The sequence below is a fragment of the Cryptomeria japonica genome, chromosome 8 (assembly GCF_030272615.1).
Source record: "Cryptomeria japonica chromosome 8, Sugi_1.0, whole genome shotgun sequence".
NCBI lineage: Eukaryota > Viridiplantae > Streptophyta > Pinopsida > Cupressales > Cupressaceae > Cryptomeria > Cryptomeria japonica.
This window is the reverse complement of record NC_081412.1, coordinates 555,269,784-555,282,530: the sequence shown is the minus strand read 5'-3', so window position 1 is coordinate 555,282,530 and position 12,747 is coordinate 555,269,784. Positions and strand designations below refer to the sequence as shown.

The 12,747-nt window shown below is 35.1% G+C and overlaps 1 long non-coding RNA gene and 1 pseudogene across 1 annotated transcript; both read right to left on the bottom strand.

Moving 5' to 3' along the window:
• Positions 1-275: 275 nt before the first annotated feature.
• LOC131067041 (probable serine/threonine-protein kinase PBL18) lies at positions 276-2,059 on the bottom strand (annotated as a pseudogene).
• A 3,725-nt stretch (positions 2,060-5,784) lies between these two features.
• On the bottom strand, positions 5,785-7,800 carry LOC131067042 (uncharacterized). Its single transcript, XR_009111762.2, has 3 exons — positions 7,694-7,800; positions 7,293-7,340; positions 5,785-6,299 (listed from the first exon to the last, which is right to left on the bottom strand). It is a non-coding gene; the product is annotated as an uncharacterized LOC131067042 (long non-coding RNA).
• Between the last annotated feature and the right edge of the window lie 4,947 nt (positions 7,801-12,747).

Genomic DNA, 12,747 nt, shown 5'->3' with positions numbered 1-12,747 from the left:
TATCTAATACTCCATATGTTGTCGAGAACAATGGCGCAGGTCAAGATGCAGATGAGAATAAAAATAAGCAAAATTCGGATGGTACAGTACATAAAACAAGCAATATTTGGATGATATGGTACATGCATCATTAATAAGAGGATTTTCTGGGTATTGAATATATATAAATCTGACATTTAAATTTTAATCTTAAAATTCATTAGTATAAATGAGTTACATATTGATTGAATTTTCAGCTGTGATAAGACATACACTTCAATGGTTTTGACAAGAAGTTAATGTTTCACATTTTTTCATTAAACAGGATAAAATTTGCATTACCATATACCTTGAAATCTACAAAATAAACAATTGTTCCTCACACAGAATACATTATAGTTCAAATTAATCAAAATTACAACAAAACTCAAAATATTTCAGAAATCAATTTTGTGAAGATGTCAGAGGTACAATTTCTTCTTCTCTCTGTCCACGAGTGATGGTATTGTCGCCGCTGCTCATCATAGAAGTGAGTTCTGTGACCACAATATTCATGTCAGGTCGCTCCACCTTCTCAGGGTGAGCACATCTGAGGGCTATGTTTGCAACAGCGAGAGCTTCTTCTACAGCAAAGGTGTCCCACCCATCCTTTTTAAGTTTTAAGTCTACAGCTTCTTCAAAGCGGTCGTTCTCTATCATGTGCCTTACATATCCTGGAATATGGAACTGACTGGAGCCTCGTGCTTCATCAACATGCCTCTGCCCTGTTATCATCTCTAACACAACAATTCCAAAGCTGTAAACATCACTTTTATAAGAGATCTTTCTATTCCAGCAATACTCTGGAGCCCAATAGCCTTTGGTACCAACTACCATATTAGTTACCCTGTGTGTGCCTTCCCAATCTACACGCTTGGAAAGCCCAAAATCAACAAGCTTTGCCTCGTTACCATTAGCATCCACCATAATATTCTGAGGTTTGATATCAACCAATAATCAACGTGAATGATTTTATTCGAGTGCAAGAATTCAATTCCCTTGGCTATACCCATTATCATGTTGAAGCTCTGTTTCCAGCTGTAGGAAAACCCTGTACAATTTCCTCTCAAGTAGTCATCGAGAGAACATCCATCTATATACATGTAGGCCAAGTAGGATATGCTTGATTCTATACACCAAGCACACAGCTTGTTAATGTTTATGTGCTCCTTTCCCAGTAGAAGAGCAACTTCATTCTCCACCCATCTTTTGGTGTGAGGGGATTTATGTTCTATTTCCTTTATAGCCAAATCTATACCGTGGAAGTTCATCTTATAAACTCGTGCAAAGCTTCCTTCCCCAATTAGAGGAGACTCACGGCAATGGCTTTTAATATGTGAAGTATATCATCAAGTGAGAGGTTTGTATAAATTTCTGTAGGCTCGAGGAATAGTTGCTGGTTGGAGGAGAGACCTGCGTGCATCTCTACAATTCTTCCTGTTTCTGCTTCTGCTATAATTAGCACCACTTGCACGTTTGAGGATAAACCTAAATAAACCTGCATTTGTTGAGCACCAGCTTTCCCCTCTATAATTACATCTGCTGAAGGTAAAGAAGTAGCTGTTCCTTCCTGTTTGGGCTCAGGTTTGTAAATCTTCTTGTAGGACATGAAGACGATTGCTAATACCACAGCTGCAGCAACTGCAGAAACTGCAACAGACGAAAAATATAAATAGCAAAATAACACCATTGCCAAATGCTTCTGTGGCTCACATAGCAGTTTCTTGCTTCAGGCTTCAGCACAACAATCCAGACTAATAACTCTAATTTTTATTATCCTATTAAATTTGGAAAGTTGTGATCTTACCGGCTACAATAAGAATATTTTTTTTGAGAACATTGGGGGTTTTGGCAAGCATGTTAGGGCGGTCCCGACCTACCATGATAAAGAAAAAAAGTAAATATCAGTGGTCAATAAGGGAAAAAATGACAAACAGGATTTTTAGGCTTGCTTTCAGATTTTACCATCGGTAGGAGGCATAGAAGTCCAATTGATTGCTATTTCACCTGTAAAAATAAAATTGTCGTACAATAATTCAAAGTTAAAGCAAATTTCAAGTATCATATAATTAATTAAATTTATTATTTAAATTTGTTTGTATATAATCTGTAATAAAGATTTGTCTGACCTACCATCTTAAGAATAAAAAAATAAAAGAAGACTCATATTTTCTTCAGAATTTTAAGATTTTCCCGTTGGTAGGATACCCAGAATTTTAAGATTTTGTCTAAGGTTGCCACTTCTCGCAACAATAAATCTTCTTTCAATGTGTGTATGGTTTTTTTTACTGTATACACAACACTTTTTATAAAGAATAAAAACAAAACTTTACAAATTGTTGTTCTAATAAAATAAAAAACTAAAACTAAAAAGCATGATCTTTCTTGATCATTCCTATCTTCAATCTCTCCTTGAATGATCAATGGAGGTGAAAACTATTTGATTTCTAAAAGTGTTAAAACTTGTTGTTGGAAGAGCTTTGGTGAAGGTATCAACAACTTGCTTAGATGAAGTACAAAATTGTAACTCTGCTTGTCCATCTTGAACCAAGTCACAAATTCAATAATATTGGATCTTTATGTGCTTCATTATGACATGAAACATAGAATTCCTTCTCATGACAATAATGCTATTTTTATTATAATAGGTTGTGGTTGGATGTTCCTAAATCAAATGTAGATCTGCCAATATCCGTCTTATCCATATTGCTTGAGAGTTTGTTGATGTAACTACAACGTATTCTACTTCTACTAAACAAAGAGGCACTATTGCTTGTTTCTTAATACTCCAAAGGACAACTCCAGTATCAAATGAAAAAACATGATCAAATGTAGATTTTCCATCATCACTAAACCAACCCAATCAGAATTTGTGTAACCAATTAGCTCAAACTTTTTAACGGGAAAATAATGAATGCCAATTTTTTGTGAACCACTCACATACCTCATGCTTCTTTTAGCGGCCCACCAATGAGACTCATGTGGATCTTGTATGAACTGAGAGATGAGGCTCATTGCATACATAATATCGGGTCTAGTGGTTGTGAGATACATGACGCTGCTAGCCAAACTTCTATACAAAGTAGCATCAACCTTGGAACTAACATCTTCCTTGGTTAATTTTTCACCAAGTTCTTCCAGGGTTGCAAGTGTTTTGCATGCTATCATTCTAAATTTCTTCATTAAATCAGCTACATACTTGGTTTGGAAAATATATATACCTTTTGATGTTTGTTGTACCTCCACACAAAGAAAATAGTGCATGAGTCCTAGATACATCATTTCAAATTCTTGTTTCATTTCTATTTGGAAACTTCTCCATGAGACCTTTGTTGTAGCTTGTATAAATAAGATCATCAACATAAAGGCAAACTATGAGAATATCCTTACCAATACATTGGACATACTTTGTAGTCTCTAAGTTGCTTCTATTGAATGATTTCTTCATGAAATGACTATCAATCCTGGAATACCAAGCACAAGGAGCTTTCTTCAACCCATAAAGAGTTTTTTTCAACTTGTAAACTAAGTCTTCTTTTCCTAGAACTTCATAACCCATAGGTTGTTCCACACAAACTTCCTCACCTATGTAACCATTAAGGAATGTTGATTTCATATCCATCTGAAATATTGGACACTTGTATTGTGCTACAATAGCCAATATGATCTTAACTATATCAAGTCTAGCCACATGAGCAAAAGTCTATGCATAAACTCCTCCAAGAGTTTATACACATCCCTTGGCAACTAATCCCTCCTTATGTCATTCCACTGAACCATCTACATGAGTAGATGATATTATATATCCCTTTCACACAATTCACTTGCTTATCTTTGAGAAGTTAAACTAATTCAAAAGTACTATTCTTTTAAATGAAATTCATATCATCATTCATAAGATTAACCCATACTGGTACTTTCACTACTTCTTCATACACAACGGGTTCAATTTGAATTGTAGTAAGCTAACCAAAATTAACAACTGAATTTATATTTGCACTCCTATAATTAAATTCAACCAAACTCTATACCTTTCTTGGAGCTGATGTGGGAGGCCATGGTGGAAGTGAATCTTCACTTGAGTTCATGCTACTAGAAGAACTTGGTGATCTTGGAGGAATAGAATTGGAGCTTGAACTTCTACTTGAGCTTGTGGATAGAGGATGAGCACTATTATCTTCCATGTAACTTATGATTATTGATGGATTTTCCTGCACATCATCTTTCCATTGCCATACTCCCACTTCATAAAAAATCACATCTTGACTATGAATCCATTGCTTTGTGTCAATATTATGGAATGTCTATATCCTTTAGTTGTAGTAGAATATACCACAAAGATACAAAGTTGGGATTTGGCATCCAACTTCTTCTGCTTTTGAATTGGAACATGCACACATGTCAAGCAACCAAAGACTTGAAGATGAGCCACTGAAGGCTTGTGACCACTCCAGGCTTCCTTTGGAGTGATATTTTGAACTGCTTTCATGGGACTTCAGTTCAAGATGTATATGGTTGTGACAACTACTTCTCCCCAAAAATTATGTGGAAGAATTTTTGTCTTCATGCTTCGTACCATTTCAATAATGGTATGATTGTTTATTTCAACAATACCAATATGTTGAAGTGTATATTTGGCAGTAAGGTGTTTCTACATGTCATTCTTAATACAAAAATCAACAAGTTCGTTAGAAGTAACTATCTATTATGAGTATCTTGATAGGATATTCTTGAAGCATGCAAAGGCTTCATATTTCTGCTTAAGAAAATAAACCCAAGTGTGGTGAGAGTAATCATCAATGAAAGTAAAAAACTAAAGGTTCTTATCCAATGATTTCTCTTGCATGTCATCACTATTGTTAGCATGCACAAGCTATAGAGGATATTTGTCTCTCCAAGATTTGTTCACCGAAAACTGTCACAATGATATTTGCCAAGTGCACACACTGAACAAACTTCTTTTTTTGCCATGATTGCAAATCTAGCCCTCACCATATTCTTGTTATTTAGCAGAGTTAACCCTTGAAAATTCAGATGTATGTATTGTTGATGCCATAATCATGAATCATCTATGGTTGATTAACCAATATGAGAGGAAACAATCTATTTTATGTCATATAAGTCTTTGCTACAAGATGATAATTATCAAATTTATCAAATATTTTGTAGCAATTATCTTCAAACACTACTTTATAGTTTTTTTTAGAAGTTACTCAATACTCAAAATTATATGTTGTAACTTTGGCACAAAGAAATTATTATGAATATGGGTAGTTTCTCCTTGCTTAGTCTTGATTGGAAAGGTACCTTTTTTCCATTACATCAACCTTCTTATCATCTTCAAATTTAACTTGACTTCTCATTGAATCATATAATTTAACAAAGAGGTCAAATTTACCTATCATGTTATTTCAACAATCACTATCCAAAAACCATATATCCTCTTAGTGTTTTCTTGCCAAGTTACCTACGAAGAATGTGGAATGCTTTGCTTCAGAAGACTCTTTTGTATAATTAGCTCTTCACTTATTCAAGTCAGATTTCTTTTTTTTGCACCAAGATTCATTGCGTTCATACTTTTCACAATATCTACACTAGATACTCCTTCAATCCATAGAACTTTGTCATCTTCCTCTTCCTCTACATCTACCTCTTCCTTTGTTATTACCAAAAGATTCACCTTGAGATTTAGTAGTGTGATAGGGAGGAGATTTGAACTTCTCTTCAATGTTCACAAAAGACTAAAGAGCTTGCACAAAAATTTCCATAGAAAGCTGCAAATGTTCATCATTAGATTGCAAAGAACCAATCAACTCTACAACTTTGAAAGTAGTTAGATCTTTACTTTCTTCAGTGAACTTAAAAGAGATTTCAAAAAAAATCTACAATTTTTTGTTCTATTACAATTTCTCCTTGAGTCCTAAGTTGATTAACAATTCCTTAAATCTTAGCAATAAATTCATGAATGGACTTCGATTCCTTCATCCTCAAATTTTCATATTCTCTTCAAAAAATTTGAAATCTCTTACCAATTTGATTGTGTTTGTACCTTGATACGCAATTTTTAGAGTTTCTCATGCATCCTTTGATTTTCTCATATTGACAATTCGAAAAAAAATTGAAGCATCCAATGCAGATTGAATGGTGTAAAGAGCTTTGTTTTCTTTTAGCTGATTTTTTTTGTTGATGTCCATGCATTCCAGGTTCTATATATCCCACTTCCACTAATTCCCAAAGCTCTTGGGTCTTCATTTTGATGGTCCAATAATCATAGTTGTCTCCTGTAAACAACAAAAATTGAATATGTAAATCTTTGTCATTGGCCATGTGGAGATAATTGTTTCTTTAACTTTGCTACCCGCACAATAAAAAATCCCACAACTTGCTCTAATATCAATTGAAAGATTATGAATTTGATAGAGTCAAATCATACAACAAAGAAACAATATTCAGTTTAGAAAAACTCAAATATTATAACTACGTATGATAACCTAAAATTGCACAAAATTAAGCTGATTGCAAAAACTCATTATATTGAAAAACTTGAATGTAAATTAAAATAATAGAAAATTGTCTTTTCTGAAAATAGAAGAATCGAGAAAAAAACAAAAAAACAAACTTAAAATTGAAAACTGAAATCTAAGCTTATGATAACAGTTTGCAAACTGTTGATTTACAAAAAAAAGCCTCAAACTAAAACTGAATTCTTACTGCATGCACAACAAATACAGAAAAACTAAAATTCCCATCTTCAAGCAAGCACAGGTATCCCTGAGTGGATGAAATGGTCTTTGAAAAACCAAAAAAAATTCCTTAAATTAATTATTTAAACTTTGTTTTAACTCGTAAGGAACAACAGCGTTCCCCATATCTATTGTGTAAAAATTTAGTCATCTTGGAGTATTATTTACATTTAACTATCTAAATTTGTTTGTAGATAATGTGCAATTATTTACATTTAACTATCTAAATTTGTTTGTAGATATTGTGCAATGATTATTAGTTTGAATCTATCAACAGTAAGTCTATTCTAAATTTACTGCATTTCAAAAAAAAATAAAAATTGTAAATATTGTTATTCTGTGGAAAAAGTTTTTTTTTAATTAAAAACATTATTGTGTTTGATTTTATTCAAATAGCTCCTTACTATTGTGATGATAGATCACATGATCTGAAACATTGATATTAAAAAATTGAGACAGTTCATTTCAGGAACTACTCTGCATACTCTGTTTAGCATTATGATATGTTACTTATAAAAAAATTACTTTTACCTTTTGTAGGAGCAGGTACAGCTATCCCCTGAGTGGGTGTTATGGGCTCTGCAAAAAAAAATTGTCTTAAAATTAATTATTTAAATTGCTTTTTTAAGATATAAATAGAAACAAATATTTTTAATTTGTCCAGAACAGCAGCCTTCCCCTGATCCACTACGAAATTTTTAATAAAGAAAAGGACTTTCATATTTTCTTCAGAATTTTAAGATTTTTTCTCTAGATGTCAATTCTGCAAAAATAAAATTGTTTTATGCTAATGCGCCAAAATAATAGGATCTTCAAGTAATTATTTAAATTTAAATTATCTTAAGGTTCTTCCAGATCTAGTATGTTTTAAAAAAGTTTTGTAAATATTGTTACTATTCTATGAAGAAATTTAAAAAAATACAATACTTTACCCTTCGTAGGAGCAGGCACAGGTATCCTCAATGTGATAGTCCCTGCAGAAATAAAATTGCCTTACAATTAATTATTTAAACTTGTTTGGATATAATCTGCAACAGCGATTTATTTTAATTCGTCAAGAACCAAGATCTACCATGAAAAATTATAGGATTAAAAAACAAGAGATCAATACTTCATATTTTCTTCAGAATTTTAAGATTTTTTCTCTGGATGTCAATTTCGCAAAATGCTAATGTGTCAAAACAATAGCCATCTTCGAGTATTTTTTAAATTTAGCTATCTAAATTTATTTGAAGATAACGTACAATGACGATTTGTTTGAATCAGACAGTAAGCCTATTCCAGATCTACTGTGTTTAAAAACAGTTTTGTAAATATCTAATTCTACGGTGAAATTTTGATCAGGATTAAATTGGGAAAATATTGAAATCTAATTTTCAAAATTTTCTATGTTTTAGTAAATTGCAATTTTGAGGGTCTTCGGTGCATTTTTGGACAAATGTTGGGCGCGGAAACATGAGGAGACATCTTCGATTGTGTGCGTCTCAAAGGTGGGTATTTTGACAAATCTTGTGTATCCAATCCTAATCTTTGGTAGGAAGACCTTGTGTAAATTGGCATAAAGGAGCGTTCCCGCTCTGATACCACTGATCTGATTTATGAAAACCAGATTACAATACCTGGTGTGATACCTGCGGTATTGTAGATTTCAACACAAAAATGTCAGACACAATCGAAGATGTCAGACAATGATGTTAAGAAGTTGGTCGAGGAAGCTTTAAATAAGCAACGAGAGGAGATGATGAGTCAATTTTCAAACCTCCTACAGAAGCAAAAACCCTCTGAATCTGAAACACCATTTCGTGGAAATACCCCTTTCAAAGTGCAGGTCAATTTCGACATCCCAAATTTTGAAGGAAAGGTCGATGCTGAAGCTGTTGATAACTGGTTATCAAAGTTGGATAGGTACTTTTCTGTAAATAATTTCTCAGATGCTGAAAAGATAACATTTGCTCTCCTCAAAGCTGAAACCCATGTGAAATTAGCATGGGAAACCAAAGTAGCAAACAAAGAACAAGAATCAGTTGCTGAAGATGATTTTATACTATCTCTTGATAAGAAGCCCACATGGGGAGAATTTGTGGAATACATAAAAGAAGCTTACCTCCCGGAGGATATATATGAACAAAAATACATAGAATGGCAGCTTCTTCGCCAAAGGAGGGATCAATCTGTGCAAGATTACACCAATACATTCCATTCACTTTCAGCAAAACTCGGTATTAATGATTCAGAGAAGCATAGAATTTTAAAATATCGGAGTGGACTTCACAGGTATATTCAAACAGAGATGGATTTTTTAAATATTGAGACATTGGCAACTGCCTATAAATATGCTACAAAAATTGAAGAAAAATCCAAGCAAAGATGGAAGAGGGACTACTTTGCAAACAACAAGCCAAGGGCTGAAGGTGGCAATAAATTTGCAGGGAAACAGGTGACCAAGGAACCTCATTCAAATTCACCCAAGAACACATGGTGGTCTACTAAAAAGACAGACACAGGCATGTGGTGTGAGCTGCATAGGTCCCCAACCCATAATACAAAGGATTGTCGAAGTATTAAAAATTTGATGACAGAAATACGAGGGGAGGAAGCTGAACCTGAATCGCCACCAATAGATAATTCTAAGAAAGAGGAGAATGATTCCATCATAGAAGCAAACCCATATGCCGTAGTTGGAACTGCTAAAGTATTTCCCCGTGAAGATGAAGAGAGACTTTTTCATTCACAGATGTGGGTTGATGGAAAGCCTCTACATTTTATTGTTGACAGTGGGAGTCAAAAGAATTTGATCTCTAGGGAGACAGTCAAAAGATTAAATTTGAAAGTGACAAGACACCCACAACCATACTCTATGGGATGGGTGAATGAGGGACAAGATATTCAAATCAATCAACAATGTCGTTTGCCATATTCAATCAAGCCTTTCAAGGATGAAGTGATATGTGATGTAGCACCATTGGATGTATGCGATGTCTTGCTGGGGCAGCCATACATGTATCAGAGGCATGGGGTGTATGAGTCAAGGCCACGTAGTGTTACAATCAAGCTTGGTGAGAAGAGGTACCGAATACCAGAGGTATGTCCAACAAAAACTGCATCTTTAATTAGTGCTAAACAATGTAAACGCTTGATTGCTCAAACTGGAGCTTTTATTGTACTCATGATTCGCCCTGAACAAACAAAGTCAGTTGTTCTTAATACACATGCTAAGGTAACAGAGAATCAACAAAATCAAATAGATAAAATTTTGAAAGAATATCACAATGTGTTTACACCACCAGTGGGAGTACCAACACACTGTCAAGTCAAGCACTCTATTGATTTAATTCCAGGCACACCGCTACCACATGAGCCAATATATAGGAGGTCAGTTTTGGAAAATAATGAGATTAAGAGACAAATTCAGGAGTTGATTCAGAAAGGACACATTCGTCCAAGTGCTTCACCTTGTGGAAGTCCAATTGTCCTTGCTAAAAAGAAAGATGGGACATGGAGGCTTTGTATTGATTATAGAGCATTAAACAAAATCTCTGTTAAAAATAGATATCCAATCCCTCGAATTGATGATTTGTTGGACCAACTTAGGGGGGCTAAATTCTTTACAAAAGTTGACTTGAAGTCTGGATACCACCAAGTACCAATTGATCCAGCAGATGTGTGGAAGACTGCATTTAAATCTAAGGAAGGTTTGTTTGAATGGTTGGTCATGCCTTTTGGCCTAACAAATGCCCCAGCCACATTTATGAGATTGATGAATGATGTGCTTAGACCATTCATTGATTCCTTTGTAGTTGTTTATTTGGATGACATACTCATCTTTAGCAGAACTTGGTCTGAGCATTTGCAGCATGTTGAACAAGTTCTTTCAACTCTGCAAAAACACAAACTTTATGCCAACATTGAGAAGTGTTCTTTTGGTATGCAGAGTATTCAATACTTAGGGTATATCATTGACATTGAGGGTGTTCATGTTGATCCAGCAAAGATTCAAATAATTCAAGATTGGCCATCTCCTAAAAATTTCACAGAGCTTCGCAGCTTCTTGGGCTTAGCCAACTTCTATCGTAGATTTGTGTTTGGTTTCTCACACATATCATGGCCTCTTAATCAATCACTCAGGGGTGGAGCACAAGCAAAATTTCAATGGACAGAGGCAAAACAACAAGCATTTGAGGAGTTAAAGAAAAGACTATGTTCAGCACCAGTATTGGTCCTTCCAGATCTACACCAAGCATTTGAGATAGAAACAGATGCATCAGATTATGCTCTTGGTGCGGTACTCACACAAAATGGGCATCCTGTTGCCTATCACAGTGAAACTTTTTCTGATACAGTACGTAAGTATCCCACCTATGATAAGGAGTTGTATGCCATTGTTCAGGCTTGCAAACAATGGAAACACTATATACTGGGAAAAGAAACTGTTATACATACAGACCATAAACCACTCCAATTCTTGCAAACACAAGGAAAGCTACAGAATGATAGACATCAACGGTGGTCAGTCTATTTACAACAATTTCACCTCAACATTCGTCATAAAAAAGGAAGCAGTAACAAGGTGGCAGATTGTTTGAGTAGGCCTCCAATTGCAGGTTTGACAATAGTGTTGGATTCATGCGGTCATCAATCATCCACTTGGGAACAACTATATAGTACTGACCCTGATTTTGCTAACATCTATAGTAATTTGGTAGAAGGAAAATCTGTCTCTGATTTTCACTTGCAGGATGGGTTTCTTTGCCATAATGGTCACATATGTGTACCCACCGAAGAACGGAAGAAAATGATATGGGAAGCTCACTACAGTCGTGTTGCAGGACATTTTGGTATTGGTAAGACTACTGCTATCCTTCAAAAGTATTTCTATTGGCCAAATATGAAGCAAGATGTCATTTCACATATACAAGCTTGTGCAGCCTGTGCAATTGCAAAACCAACAAACCGTAAGTTGGGTCTATACTTACCATTACCTATTCCTGACAAGCCATGGCAATCTATTTCAATGGATTTTATGTCTGGGCTTCCAACTACCAGGCGGGGGCATGATTGTGTATATGTTGTGGTAGATAGGTTTTCTAAAATGGCTATCATGGTGGCATGTAAAAAGATGATTTCTGCAGAAGATACTGCCAAGCTATTTTTTGAACATGTGTGGGTTCATTTTGGTTTGCCAAAAACCATTATTTCTGATAGGGATAGCAGGTTCATCAGCAAATTTTGGTCTGCACTATGGGCTAAAATGGACACGAAACTGACAAAGTCCACAGCATTCCATCCTCAAACAGATGGGCAGACAGAAGTGGTGAATCGAATGATTATTCATATTTTACGGATGTATCATTCAAAACATCCTCGCACGTGGGATGAAAGCTTACCCTATGTGCAACACAGCTACAACCGTGCACTCCATAGTACTACAGGGCACAGTCCATTTGAGGTTTCTCTTGGGTACCAGCCATTGGCACCTATGGATGTAGCAATACCATCTCTACAGTCTAGCAGTCCATTGAATGGTGACAAGGAGGTAGATAAAGCAGAAAAATTCATTGATAACATTAGACACCTACAACAACAAGTTCATGAGATATTGGAGCAGAGTAATCAGAAATATAAGGAAAGACATGATAAACATAGAACTCCCCATCAGTTTCAGGTTGGTGACAAGGTATGGTTACATTTTCAGAAAGAGCGTCTGCATGGACCAAATAGGAAGCTCCGACCTCTTCGTTATGGACCATACACTATTGTGAAACAAGTTGGTGAGAATGCTTTTGAACTTAATTTGCCATCCTTTTTGGGACTGCATCCAGTTTTCAATGTGGAGTTGTTGAGACCCTATTTTCCTCCTTTATTGGATATCTCCCAAGCTACTGAATACATTCAAGCTGCAGAGTTAAACCCCTCTACTACTGCTCCAGTCCAGTGTGACCATGTTACTGAAGCCATTTTAAAGACTTTGAGAAATCAGAAAATCCCT